A 13,817-nucleotide genomic window follows, 5' to 3' on the forward strand; every position below is an offset into this window, starting at 1 on the left:
GTCTTCCAAACACTGTACTACATAGCCCTGTAATATCAATATGAAAACTCTGGTAAAAGCAATTTAATCATATCATCATTTTTTTTAAGTCAGCTATAGCTAACACTCATTAAAACTTGTCTGACAGCCTTTCATTGCATTTTGTAACTTTTAGGCTTCCATAATCTTGTGCCACAGGGACTGATAACTAAATACAGTTCAACGATGGTAGAAGTGAGGGGAAGTTTGCCAAGACTGAGGAATGTAGCCATGTCTTGAGAACATCATTTCTGTAGATCGCAACAGAGTGGGATTATTTTTTTCCAAACAAATGAGTCTTTAAAGCACATCACATCAGTTCCTTTCACCTGTGAGCCAGATGGTTTTCTCTCACACTAATTGCTTTTGAAAACTCACTGACATAACAATGGTGAGAATACTGTGTGCTGTGTTAAATCACAGCCCAAATCGGTCATCTTTAAGTGTATGCTCAAGTACATTAAATTGTGTGAGCCACTGGAAATACACACATGACTCAATCTATTCTCTGAATGATATTTTTAAATATCTTCACCCATTTCTAACCCAATTCCAATTCTGAACAGGTGAAATCCCCAGTTGGTGTGCCATTCACGCAACACTGGATCTTGTTGACTTTCAGCAATATGTGGACACCTCTCCGTCCAATGCAGTTCTAGTAACCTTGAAAGGGGAAAGCCATTAAAGGTGTGTATATTGAAAAAAATGAGTTTTTTGTTTGTTATCTCTATATAAAAAATACATACTGTGTCACACATATCGTGATATAATTCACGAGCAAAAGTAGGTTCAGACATCTTTGTATCCTTGGGTTCATGCAAATAAAAAATATGCAACTTAGCTACCACTAATGGTACCTGGTTGTGCTGATTTACTGAGTTTTTGCTGTGATTGCCGTGGTTTTTCAGATCTTTTGTCAGATTGAGTCATACTACTGTTTATGAAATAAATTATCTAGTTCTATGAGTCAGCTAGTTCTAAGTGTAACTGAGACACTGATTCTTGGAAATATTGTAGTGTCACCTTTGATTCATGTGAGCAAACAGAAATCTCAAACCTAGGCAAAATCTAAAACTCTCCATGACTAAATATCCTTGAGGAAATTTAAACTAAATTATAGATAAAAGAGGATAAAGGGAATTTTTGGATACATTTTGAGAAGCAGTGTCTACAGTATGCATCTGGCCTTTTCAGGGGTGAAGTTGATTCTCATTCTACCGACTGACATTGCAATGAGAGATGTCACTGGAATTAATGTTGGCAATGTAACATTGTAGCATTAAATTTCTTTTCACTTTTCTACTTGATGTTGTGTCAACTATGTGTGTGCGTGTGTGTGTGTCTGTGTGTGAGTACACATACACGCACACACAGAAATGCAACTATGTAATTGAAAATATTCAAAACTGTGCAACACCTGTCCATTGCCTTACAGTGGTATTCAATGTTGAGCTCCGTAGCTGGCAGTCTTCATTAGCAGTGACAGCATTACATTTGCTGACCCCTCAGAAATTGCTCTTGAGAAAATTTCACAAAAGAACCCCCTCAAAAGTTCAGATTTCACCTTTGGTTTGACATCTTTGACATCACCAATAGCTAGAAGGTTAGGGTTAAAAAAAAAAATTAAAAAATCTAGTAGTGTCATGCACACGAATGTTGAAATGCTGACTCAATCTTCAGTGAATGGTTCGGCAGCCTTCCTGCCTGTAACGTTACCATCACTTCCACCTCCCAAAATGGAAATTCAGGTCATAAACATATAATGTTCGGAAGGTCGGTGGTTCAAATCCCGGCTCCGGGCAAGGCTGAGCTGCATGTTGAATTGAGCGAGATACTGAACCCCACATTGCTCATCAGTGAGGGCCCTGTGATGAGCTGGCGACTTGTCCAGGGAGTACCCTGCCCTCACCCTGAGACAAGGCTGGGATTGGCTCCAGCCAATCTAACCCCATGGAAAGGGATAAGCGATTACGGACATGACATAATATGACATGTATTGTTGTAATGTCAACATGGTATATATGCCTTCACAAATATGAATGTAGGCTAGCAATGGTTTGAGAAAGGCTCAGTGTAGACTGTCATTATTTAGTCCAGGCCAAGTCCAAGTGTGCTTACTGCTAGTATTGTTTATGAACTGTTTGGGATTTTAGACATCTGTCCCTTTATAACATTCAACAATTTATCCAATTGTGCCATAAAGTCTGTACTCCACTCTAAAAGTCGAAGCTAACTAATGCTAGCCAACTGAAAGTAACAACGCTATCCTAGATAACGCTATCCTATTCATGTATCAATAACTACATACTCAGGTGACACAGCTTTCAAACATGGGATGAGAAGTGGAGAGTCTAAAATCAATTTTGCTACAATATGCCAAAAAAAAAAAAAAAGATACATAAAAGACACCCAAAATCTAGGTATACATTTTTCAGCAAAACTTTTCTTTAGATTTCAGCCAGCCTTTACAAAACTAATTGTATCAGTATATTTCTAGGAATTCTAGGAAAAATATTCTAGGAAAAATATCCTTTAGAAGAATTCATTCTCATCAGTGGATCTGGTGCAAGCAATTTTTAAAGTCGGTGGTTCAAAATGTAGACCAGCTCCAAAGCCACATTTGGAATTTATACGAGAAAGCTGGTAAATATGAATAGCATAATTATTAAATGAAGAAACCCTCAGGGCATTAATAATTATTTATAGTTAGTTACACTTTAATCAGTGAGAACATTGTGGGCAGTTCTGCACCCACTGTTTGTGTACTAATACAAACATATGGTGTAAAACAATGCCACAATTAAATATTTTATTCCCTCTCCTTTCTCAAAAGGAATGGCGATATCTAGGAACAGCTTGTCCATTGTTGCCCTTCTAGTGACACTTACTATTTTGGAAACAGACAACATCACTGAATATTCAAGTCCAGCATCACTGGTAGGTCCACTGTATTTATGATACTGAACAGAAAATATGGGCCTTGTGCCTGATGACAGGTTTTGATAAAAAGCACAAAGCAATTATTTGATCCTGACATCTGTTTTTTTTTGGGTTTTTTTTTTTTGTCTCAGGTAAACAATGAACAAGAACATGTTCCACCTCACACCAAGGAGAAAAGGAATGGTTAGTCTGATTATTAAAATGATTGGAAATAATATGAAAATAGTTATTTTGGGATATTTTGGGATATATTTATGATGAGAAGATTGATAGCACTTTCATATATGCATTAAATATTATGCTAAAACCTCGATCACATTAGCTTAGCATGACCTTTCTAGTCACAGGGAAACAGCTAGCCTGGAGTCATGTTTTGTCTGTGGGGATGTTATAAGGTTGCTGGCAACCAGCATAGTTTCCAGGAAGTGGAGAAATAGTCAGCACAAATCCTTTGCCCTTTAAAGCACAATTAATTTTATCTCTGAGAATACATACGTTTTGAGTTTCCCAACCTTCCACCCAACCTACAATCACAAAGCGTCAGTCTATGAGAAATTGAGAATGAGACTCAGAAATGTGCTTTCTTACAAAGTGGACCCTTTATTAATGTTGTGATGCCACATGTTAATAAGTGAGCTGGTAGAGGGATATTTTCAGCTTTGGACAGGGCAAGTTTTCCTCATTTCCTGTCTTTATGCTAAGCTAAGCAAAATGTATCCTGGATATTGATTCATATTTTGCATAAGGAAATTCTTCTTTCTCTCTTCTCATCTAACTCTTGGCAAGAACAACATCAAGTTTTTTTGTTTTGTTTTGTTTTGTTTTTTTTCCCAAAAAGATTAACCTATTAGTCTTCTTTAATTATTTTTTAAGCTTATAAAAATCACATTGTTAATTTTTCTAATTTCAATGTGTGCAGTGCTTACAGGCCAATGGAATTACATCATTGATGCTGTAGTGAAAGCCCCTAATGCAGAAACATTTGAGCGTATTGTGTCTGCCTTGAAAGCTACAGTTCTTCCCATACAACTTGATAACAACACAGACATCTCTGACATTAGTGTCACAACAGGTGAGTAGCAATCATGATGTTCTTGCAACAACTTGGTAACAAAAATATTATCAAGGATAATAATAAAAACAGTATTCATCTCCTCTGACAGTGTGTTCCCCAACTGGCACTGGCTTCCAGTGTAGATGTGATGAACAATATGCTTTGCCATACAGCAGTTGTTTCGTATATGGAGCCTGTGATTACATAAACAATGGCATCTGTAAATGCATCAATGCCATTCCAGCTGATGGCCAGTCCTGCCAGCTAATATCAGGTAATTAATCTAATCAGAATAACTTTTGTTTCTTGTCATTGCTATTTATTAGCATTGACTAGGCAGAAAGAGAGTTATAGTGTGCCATGGGTCAATTCAACTCAATCCAGTGCATGTTTATTAAACTCAGTATTACTATTGTATCCCTATTACTATTCACATTTTCCAGGTGATAAAATACAGCTACAAAACATATTTTGTATATAAACTCATTCTTTTATATTAGATCACATAACAACTTGTAGCCTAAATAAACACACTGCACTTCCTCTCAACTCTACATAACTTATTAATGTTTTTCATCAGCACCCGCAGCACACTGTTTTGGTTTAGCTGCAGCAGGCATATGTTTTTAGGGCAAGCATACAAATAAGAAACAACACACTCAATTTAAGCATGTAGGTTCAGTACGGGGTGCTGAGTCCCTCTTGTCGTGAATAAACTAAAGAAAAATAAAAGACAACACTTCTAATCAAACTGTTTATTCTTGCGACACGGATGTTTTCCTGTCAAGATGCCCTTCTCCAGTGTGTATTCTGGCAAATTCACAGTAAAACTACACAGGCGCACTAATTCCTTCTGAAGAAGAGCAAAGGACAACACAGGGTCACACACAAAACAAAACAAAATATAACAACAGAATAGCACTTAACTGTATCACAGACACAACATAGCACATGTTTGTATCACAGCAATCCAGTAAATTAAATCTTCTCATTCAGTCACTTTGGAATCAGAGTGTCGAGGAAATGTATCCAATAGGCTTCTCTCTGGAGCAGGATTCTGTCCCTGTTAACACTTCTCTGTGGCATTCTCACTGTCTCAATGCCCATATAATGAAGTTCACTCAGACTGTGGTGGACTGTTGACGTGCCCAGCCACTGATGATTTGACACTGAAGTTACGTTTTGCCTACATAATATATAATATGAAGACATTTTTTAGGTAAACCACACATTTAGTTTTACATGTAATTCTCCACTTGACCCTAATATCGACACTTGATCTTGGATGGTTAAAATGTGTCCCCTTGATCACAGAATAACAGTGTACACAGTTATGACATGGTAAATTACCACTGGGGATCTGAGAAATAAAATTATAAAAGTTGATAATGTGAATTCCAGAATACCAGTAAAGAAGGGCATTGCCCAAAATGCAGGAAAAACTTGAGAAATTCAAAAGAGAGAAGACAAGAATGAAAACAATTTGACTTACCACACACAACAATGGTGGGAGTCAAGCGAACTTGGTCCATCTGCATTTCCTCTGCCAGGAATGTGTCCTCCACATTACAGAACACATCTTCCTTATCATCAAAGAAGGACAGCAGAAGCAGCACCATCTCTTTCATATCTTCAGAGCAACCACTCAGCTCTCCTCTCATCACTTTTAACTTTGTTACAGCCTGTTCTTGTTCTGGTTCACAGTAACAACATTGAGGTAGTTCAGGAGCCGTTTTCTCTTCTGGTCCAAATTTCGTGTGACCTCCTTGAAGTGGACTACCAAGCCAAGTTCATCAAACCAAAAGGGCCACTCTTCCATGAAGTATATTATATCTTTCCCCTGGTTCTATTGTTTATACTGTGTGTAGAACGTCCACTTCATCAGATGATTGACCTCCTCTGGATTTGACTCAGTTTGCTGATACATGATCCTCAGTTTTTCTTTCTTCTGCTGCTGGCTTTCTGGGGTCTCTCCGAGTGGCAGGAATTTTAAATCCCAGTTAATGCCAGTGTCCTGGATTGCTGCTGTCTGTTCAGGAGGAACTTCATCTGTGTCAGACTCATCAGTGTGATGCTTTCTTTTTCTCATTTTTGAGGTTGTAGATTGCCTCACATTCTCTATCCTGTTTTGCAATTGCTTGGCTAGAGAGTGATGCCCCGGCCCGATCACATCTCCCTCTGTCACATCTGTAGTGACTTGAGTGTTATCTTTGAAAGAACTATCATGCACACAGAGTTTCAATACTGTTTGCGTTCTTTATTCAACCAAACCATTAACCAAATTCTGGCGGAACCAACCCTCAGACACAATGGTTCCTACTTATAAAGGTTCCGGGACGCAGTCCCTCTAACACAGCTGCGATAACACCTTCACGCCACAACACTTCTCCCCCTTTTATGTTTAAACAATTAGGGCACACAATAGAATACATACTCATTACCACAGTGGTTAGAACATATTAAAGCATATGGATGCTATTTATTTAACTGTATTTTTACAACAACAAACATTCATTTTAGTAGCAGATATAATTTATTTTTTCATTTTTTAACAGTTCAATATGTCAGTCTATCTGGAGGCTTGTGTTGCAGGGGCAGGTGGAGCAGCCTTCACAGACAGTCCATCAGGTGTCACCTTTGTAGGCTATGGCATTTCCTCACGTGCAACCTCAGGTTGCTCTGGTGCCACCGGCACCCTAACAAAGTCTCCAGAGCTGCTCACACTGTCCTTGTGTGAAACGCACTGACCCTTCCCTCCTGCATCATGGCTGACCCGCAGGTGATCCTGGTGCCTGCAAACCTGCCTGCCATCGGATAAGTCCACCACAAAAGACACTGGACCCGTCTGGTGGTGAATGACTCCTGGCAACCAGGGGAAACCTGTAGCAAACATTTTAACGTACACACTGTCCCTGGAGTGAACAAGTCTCTCTGCAGCTTTCTGCTCCTCCTGTGACCTGACAACTCTCTCCCTGATGTCTGGAACAGGAAAAGGGAAAGCTTGGTTTCTAGCAAGTGTCCTGATGTGTTTTGCAGTCCATCTTTTAAGTTTCAACAGCTCTCTCTGCTAAGCCGTTGGAGGCGGGGTGATGGCAGCAGTGCACACTGAAAAAAAAATGTGTTAGATTTACTTAAAAATGTTATGTCAAGTGGTTCCACATAACTTTGTTAAGTAGATGTTAATAAATCAATTTTCATTCAATTTACTCAATAGATTTAAGTATATTGTACAACAGTGACTTGAGTGACTTACACTTAATTGGGTTACTTTATTTTTATGTATGAAGCCTACGTTAAACTTATGTGATATAGATAAGTTCAGCGAATGAACTGGAAATACATTAAAGCAATACAGGGTTATTGAGTAAGAGTAACTTGATGTGGTTAAGTTAGTCTTAACTGAGTTTAGTTTGTCCAATAAAATGATGTTAAAAATGGAAAAGGCCTTAAAACACACACAAAAAAAATCACAACTTTTCTCAAAACAGCACTTTTATTAAGTGTTGATAACCATTCAAAACAGTTATACAAAAACACTGGAAAGCATAAACATGCTTCATATGTATGAACATTAACTAATTGTTAATTAAACGTGTAATGTATTGTCATTAGCTTCCACTGAAATTGCTTTGTTCTTCAAATTCCCTTAAAAAGTATAGGAAAAATATTAATGCTTGTACTGTAGTACCACTAAGGTTTAAAGGGCACCCTTAAGTACATTTTAACATAACATAAAGTGCCAGAAGATTATTATTTTTTCAATAAACATATTGCCAATAAATTCAAAACATTTTAAGCTCTTAGCTCCAGCAATGGCAGGGGCTATGCCTCTTGGGCAGGGGTCACAAGCTTCAACATCATGAGGTTGCCAGAATCTTTCACCCAGTAGGGCTGACACTGACTACAATGGGAGGCAGCTTATAGCAACTGAAACTGCTGTACACACAAGTTGACACATGAGAAAAATCATGACAAGAAGAAAGCTCAAACAATCTTATGTCTGTGGGCCAAATTAACAAAATCTTAACAGAGGACTTGTGTGTACCTGAGGTCAGCTGGATAGCTCAGGTTCAGGTCGTAGATGATCCCAAACAGTAAAGCACAAGCAGTGGCAACATCTCTGAGTCCATGAAGCACCTCCACACCTTCAATTATGATGCCAACATCTTCTGGAAGCTGATCAACATCTGCACCTGGAAGTTTAATCACATAGATGCCGATGACCGTCTGATCCAAATCTGTCTGGGTTTCATCAGGGTCCTCACTCTAAAAACAGACAAAAAGGGACAAGACAGTTTAATAAAAACTCTCCCACTGAAAGCACATAACTCATGAAACTTGCACCATTTTAATATTCGTCTTGATAATGGACTCCACTAGTAGGTGAATTCAGTTAAATAAAAATAAATAAAAAATGTAAAATATAAGACCCTATCAATGGACAAGAGGTGCAGGGTGAACAAAAATGGGAAAAATGGACTATATACAAGGACTCAAAAAGCACTGAAATATTCAAGAATGTGACTCCCTTTACTGTTTTGTTTTTGTTTTTTGGGGAGAATTATTCTTAGTGTTGTTCTCTCAATGTCTGTCATATGAAAACAATCATTAAGAACTGAAGTGAAAAAAAAGACCCTATCAAAGGGAAAAAAAATTCCTAACAAACTGGTAATGGATAGGTTTGTCAAAGTGTACAAATCATATATTCTGCGATATTTGTAGGCACAAGAGTGAATGTGGAGGTAAAACTCAACATCTCTCCTTCACAAAGGCATTTAATCTTGGTGAGTCAATTACAAAATCTGACACAGCTCTATTCAATGCTGAATGAAAATATCACTTTAGAACAACTGATGACACTTAATGCTTTTCAGGGTCTCCATTGAGATACAAAGCTAGTGCTTGGAGGCTGCGAGCTCTCCTTGTTGTGATGGAATCGCTCTACAAAACACAACAGGAAATATACTGTATAAACAAATCATTCATTTGTTTATTCTGATTTATATATTATGCAGTCAGTTGTCCATATTTAAAGTTAGATTAAATTAACCAAGTTGACAGTGTGGTAGGTTGTGGTTATATAGACACAGATTTAATATTTATAAACAAATCATTGACATTCAAGATGGATGAATCAGAATCAGAAATACTTTACTGATGCCCGACGAGAAATTGCAGCGTTACAGCTGCTCCCATTCAAAGTCAAGAATTTGCAGAAAAATAGTAATAATAACAATAACAACAATAATAATAAACTACATATATGGTGCATATGTGTACTAATAGCCTACTGCAACTGTACTTTTTTAAAAAGATTTTGTGAGATATTCAAACATTGTTTATTATCATCAGAGAACGTTACAGATGTTTTTGGTTGCTCTCTGTTTCTTGAATGCATGTGTGTGAATGTGAGAATGAGACATTAACTTATAGCACTTTGTAGAAGGAGCTTTATAAAGTTCACTACATTGACTTATATCAGTTCACGGGGCTGAGCTGCTGGCGACGTCGACGCATCGCAGCAACGGGCCAACCCGCTCAGTGAGGCATCTATGTCTATGTGGATGTGTGTCAACTATGAAGCTTGCTAGTTTCCGCCTCCTCAGCACGAGCTGAACAATAAATCTAACAAAGCAAGAGAGGAGGGACTCAAGGCAGAATAGCCAATCATCAGCCGGTCAGATCCAAAGTCGGTATCATGTTTGAAGCAACAACAGGAGAGGGAGGGGGAGAGGAGGCAGCTGCAGCAAGCGCAGACACAGAGTGGTCACAGGAACTAAGCGGGCCTATCTTCAGGGCTTCGGAGGGATTCAAATTCCTCTTCATCCTTTCCTTTTTGGACATGTTGCGAAGGCTCGAATCCATTGCGGACATATCAATTATAATGAGTACAAAGAAGAATGGCTAGAGACTGCGAACAAAGTTGAAGACCAACGAAAGTAGCAAACCGCGTGAAAAATTTAACAATGTAACTGCAAAATGACCGAAATACGTAATGCATATCATTTTCTTTTTCTTTTGTGTATTTTATATACAACTATTTCAAAGTTATTGCACATGAATTTGAAATGGTCAAAATGACCGTCTTGGCAGGGGGACTTAGCGAGACTTTGTATTACAGCTCCATTAACAAACATTTCACCTTTCTTAAAGTGAACAAACTCCTTGGTCTATGTTTGAATATCTCATATTAGTTTTGAAAACATTGCGGTTTTGTAGGATGTAAATAGCCTAAATGGCCTAAAATCCGTCCGCTCAATTTACACACTGCTGTGGTGATAGGGGGTCAGACAGAAATACTGCTCTTCACATGCATTCTTTTAGACCTAAAATATTAGGAAATTATAGCCGCAGGTTGAATTTGCCTGGAATTGTCCTTGCTTTATTTATTAATTGCAATAAAGAGATGTTTACTTACCTCTTTTTCGAGGATGGCAGCGGATTTCTTCATGTGCAACGTAAAGGATAATGGCGGAGGTAACATAATCTCAGGAGATTGTGAACGAGATTGGAGGGGATGTACAGTGTCCTCAAAGGGACAAACTACTCTATTTATGAAGTGCTTTCCGTTTTACATTACAGAGTTGAGTTGGAGAAACTAACACAGCCAAGTAAACCTGTCATTGCATATTTTTACTTTCAAACACCACAACTAACTCAAGTTGATATAAAAAACTCATTATTTTTGGGTAATTAGAATATAATACTATGTTTTATAGCAGTAGTGACATTTCCTTTTCCCGGCCCATTGTCTGTCACAATCATGTCTGGCAGTCCATGTGTGGCAAATATGTCCCTAAGTGTCTCTGTAGTCAGGCCAGTATGGCTTGGTGTGTAAGGGAGAGGCAGGCAGCTGAAAGCATCAGCATTTGCATTTTCACTACTACCTTATACTCTGTGCGAAACTGATATGCTGACAGGGTTAATGCCCAGCGCTGTATTCTTGCTTAATCCATGGGAGGAATGCCTTTAGACTCTCTAAACAGACCCATTAGGGGCTTATGGTCTGTAAAGATGTAAAAAGGGCGACCAAACAGGTGTTGATGGAAATGTTTCACTGCGAAAACCACAGCTAGTCCTTCTTTCTCTAACTGTGAATACCCTTTTTCTGCTGCAGTGAGAATACGTGACGCATAGCTGACACATAGCCGTTCACTCCCATCCTCCATATGATGTGACAGCACACCATGAGAGGATGCGTCACATGACAGGATAACATCCTTGTCGGGGTCAAAGTGCACCAGCAGTCTTGCTGAGTCTAACAATCGCTAAACATGCTGGCAAGCTTCCTCCTGAGCCTGCTGCCACTTCCACGAACTGTCTTTGTGCAGGAGCTGGTAGAGTGGGGCAAGTGTAGTTGAGAGGTCCGGTAAGAACCACCTGAGCTCTGCTACGTTCTTTGGATTTGGGGCCTCCTTTATCGCCCTCACTTTCTCTTCCAGCGGCGACAGACCCTGAGCTGAAATCCTGTGACCCAGGTATGTGACACTTGGAGCTTGAAAACACGCACTTAATGCACTTCAGATGCAGGCCAGCGTCTGACATTCTCTTTAACACCTGGTCAAGATTTTGCAAGTGCTCCTCCTCTGTTCTATCTGTAACCAGAATGTCGTCTAGACAGCAACATAGGGAATGTTTTGAAGTAGATTATCCATGGTGTGCTGGAAAATAGCTGGACTGGATGCAACACCGAACACCAGATGGTTATACCTGAATAGCCCCTTGTGTGTGTTAACAGTTACATATTGCTTAGATTCTTCATCCAGCAACAACTGCTGGTATGCATGACTCATATCCAGCTTTGTGAATGTTTTGCGACCTGCTAACATGGTAAACAGGTCCTCCACCCGAGGCAGGGGATAGGTGTCGAGCTGTGAGGCCTGATTAATTGTCAAATTATAGTCTCTACATATGCGTACTCCGCCATCTTCCTTTACCTTTGGCACTATTGGGGCTGTGAAGTCAGAGAACTCAACAGGCTGAATCACCCCTGCCTGCTGCAGCCTCTCTAACTCCACCTCCACCTTAGCTCTCATAGCATATGGCTCTGTGTGTGGTTTGAAGAAGCGTGGCTGTGCTTTAGGATTCATACACGAGTTCACAAATGTGCCATGGAGGGTGCCAATTCATCTTTAAACACATCTGCATATATAGACAGAATGTCTTGTGCTACTGTGATGTTTTTAATTTTCCCCCAGATTTCTTCCCAATTTAGGTCAATTTTAAATTTTAAACTAGGCCCCTCCCCCACCACACCAGCAGTGTCACTGTAGCCTTCTGTCCATGATACTCAATGTCCACATCTATAGCACCTAGAACCTGTATATGTTTTCGGTCTTATATTAGGCTCTTTAAGCACAGGCGCACTTTCTGGGCTCCACAACTTGTGGAAGGTGACTTGACTAATCACTGAAACCGAGGCTCCAGTGTCCACTTCCATTTTCAGTTCACTTCTATTTACCTTCAGCGCTGTATGGATGGATCAGCCTGGGGTTGGCCGATGACACTGAACATGTTGAATGCACACTGCTCCTCAGGCTCCTCACGTGATGTGTGCTCATCTTGGGCTTTACTTTTCCCCATTCTTTTTTCTGTTTATTTTTAGCTCCCCTGCACTTTTTAGCCCCTTTTTCTGACAATTATGACAAAACGAGTCCTTAAATCCACAGTCATTTGCAAAGTGAGCTCCCCCACAACGGTAACACTCCACAGACTTTAATGGCTTGCCTCTTTTGTCTTTGGACACAAGATGAATGTCGCCTGGCTGCACTTTGAATGTCTTTAGTGTTATTTACTGCCGTCTCCATAGCTTGGGGGATCTCCAATGCCTTTTTGAAGGATAGTGTAGCTTCTCCCCACAGCCAGTGCTGCATGCCGTCATCATTAATCCCGCAGATTAACCTGTTCCGCAGTATGTCCTCCACTACCGCTCCGAACCCACAGTGCTCAGATAACTGTCTCAGCTCTGCCACGAACGCAGTCACTGTCACTCCCAGCTTACGTGAATGAGTGTGGAATGTGAAACGCTGAACAATTACAGATGGCTTGGGGTTGTGGTGAATTTGCACCATCGTTATCAGTTCTTTGAAATCGATATCTCCCCACCGATATTACCATCGATATCTGGTAAGATTGTGGATAAGCTTGTATGTCTTGGCCCCGCACACACTGAGGAGAATCAACCGTTGTTTCCCCTCATCATAAATATTGTTAGCCAGGAAAAAGTGCTGCAGTCTCTCAATATACTCTACCCAGTTGCCGTCCTCCTTGACGAACTCAGTGAGTGAGCCAACAGTAGCCATTATTCCAGCTGTGCGCCAGCTTCTTCTTCGATTCACAACGGTACCTTTTTGGCAAAACTCCTTGGCTTGAACTTAACTTTCTTTTTTAATCTTCGTCACCAGTGTAGTGACCCGAGTGTTGTCTTTGAAATAACTATCATGCACACAGACTTTCAATACTGTTTGTGTTCTTTATTCACCTGTGCAGCTCGGTATGCACATTAACCAAATCGGGCGGAACCAACCCTTGGACACAAAAGTTCCTACTTATAAAGGTTCCGGGACATAGCCCCGCTAACACAGCTGTGATAACACCTTCACTCTACAACATCCTGCATGGATTTTGGATATTTTGCAACCATCTTTTTATCAACTTCACTAGAGTGTCTTTTACTTGCACGATAACTTTTTTGCATTATCTCACACACCACAATATGGACCTTCTCTCCTCATTCGTGGACTTCGGTCGTTTCCCTCTTTCCAATGACTGCATCAGTTCCTCTGGGAATCTATCCCACGGGATC

The 13,817-nt window shown here is 39.8% G+C and overlaps 1 long non-coding RNA gene across 1 annotated transcript; it reads left to right on the forward strand.

Moving 5' to 3' along the window:
- The first annotated feature begins 592 nt into the window (after positions 1-592).
- Positions 593-3,993, forward strand: LOC119011977. The gene is made up of 4 exons (XR_005072317.1): positions 593-705; positions 2,852-2,955; positions 3,090-3,141; positions 3,878-3,993. It is a non-coding gene; the product is annotated as an uncharacterized LOC119011977 (long non-coding RNA).
- Positions 3,994-13,817: the final 9,824 nt, after the last annotated feature.

The sequence above is a fragment of the Acanthopagrus latus genome, chromosome 22 (assembly GCF_904848185.1).
Source record: "Acanthopagrus latus isolate v.2019 chromosome 22, fAcaLat1.1, whole genome shotgun sequence".
Lineage (NCBI taxonomy): Eukaryota > Metazoa > Chordata > Actinopteri > Spariformes > Sparidae > Acanthopagrus > Acanthopagrus latus.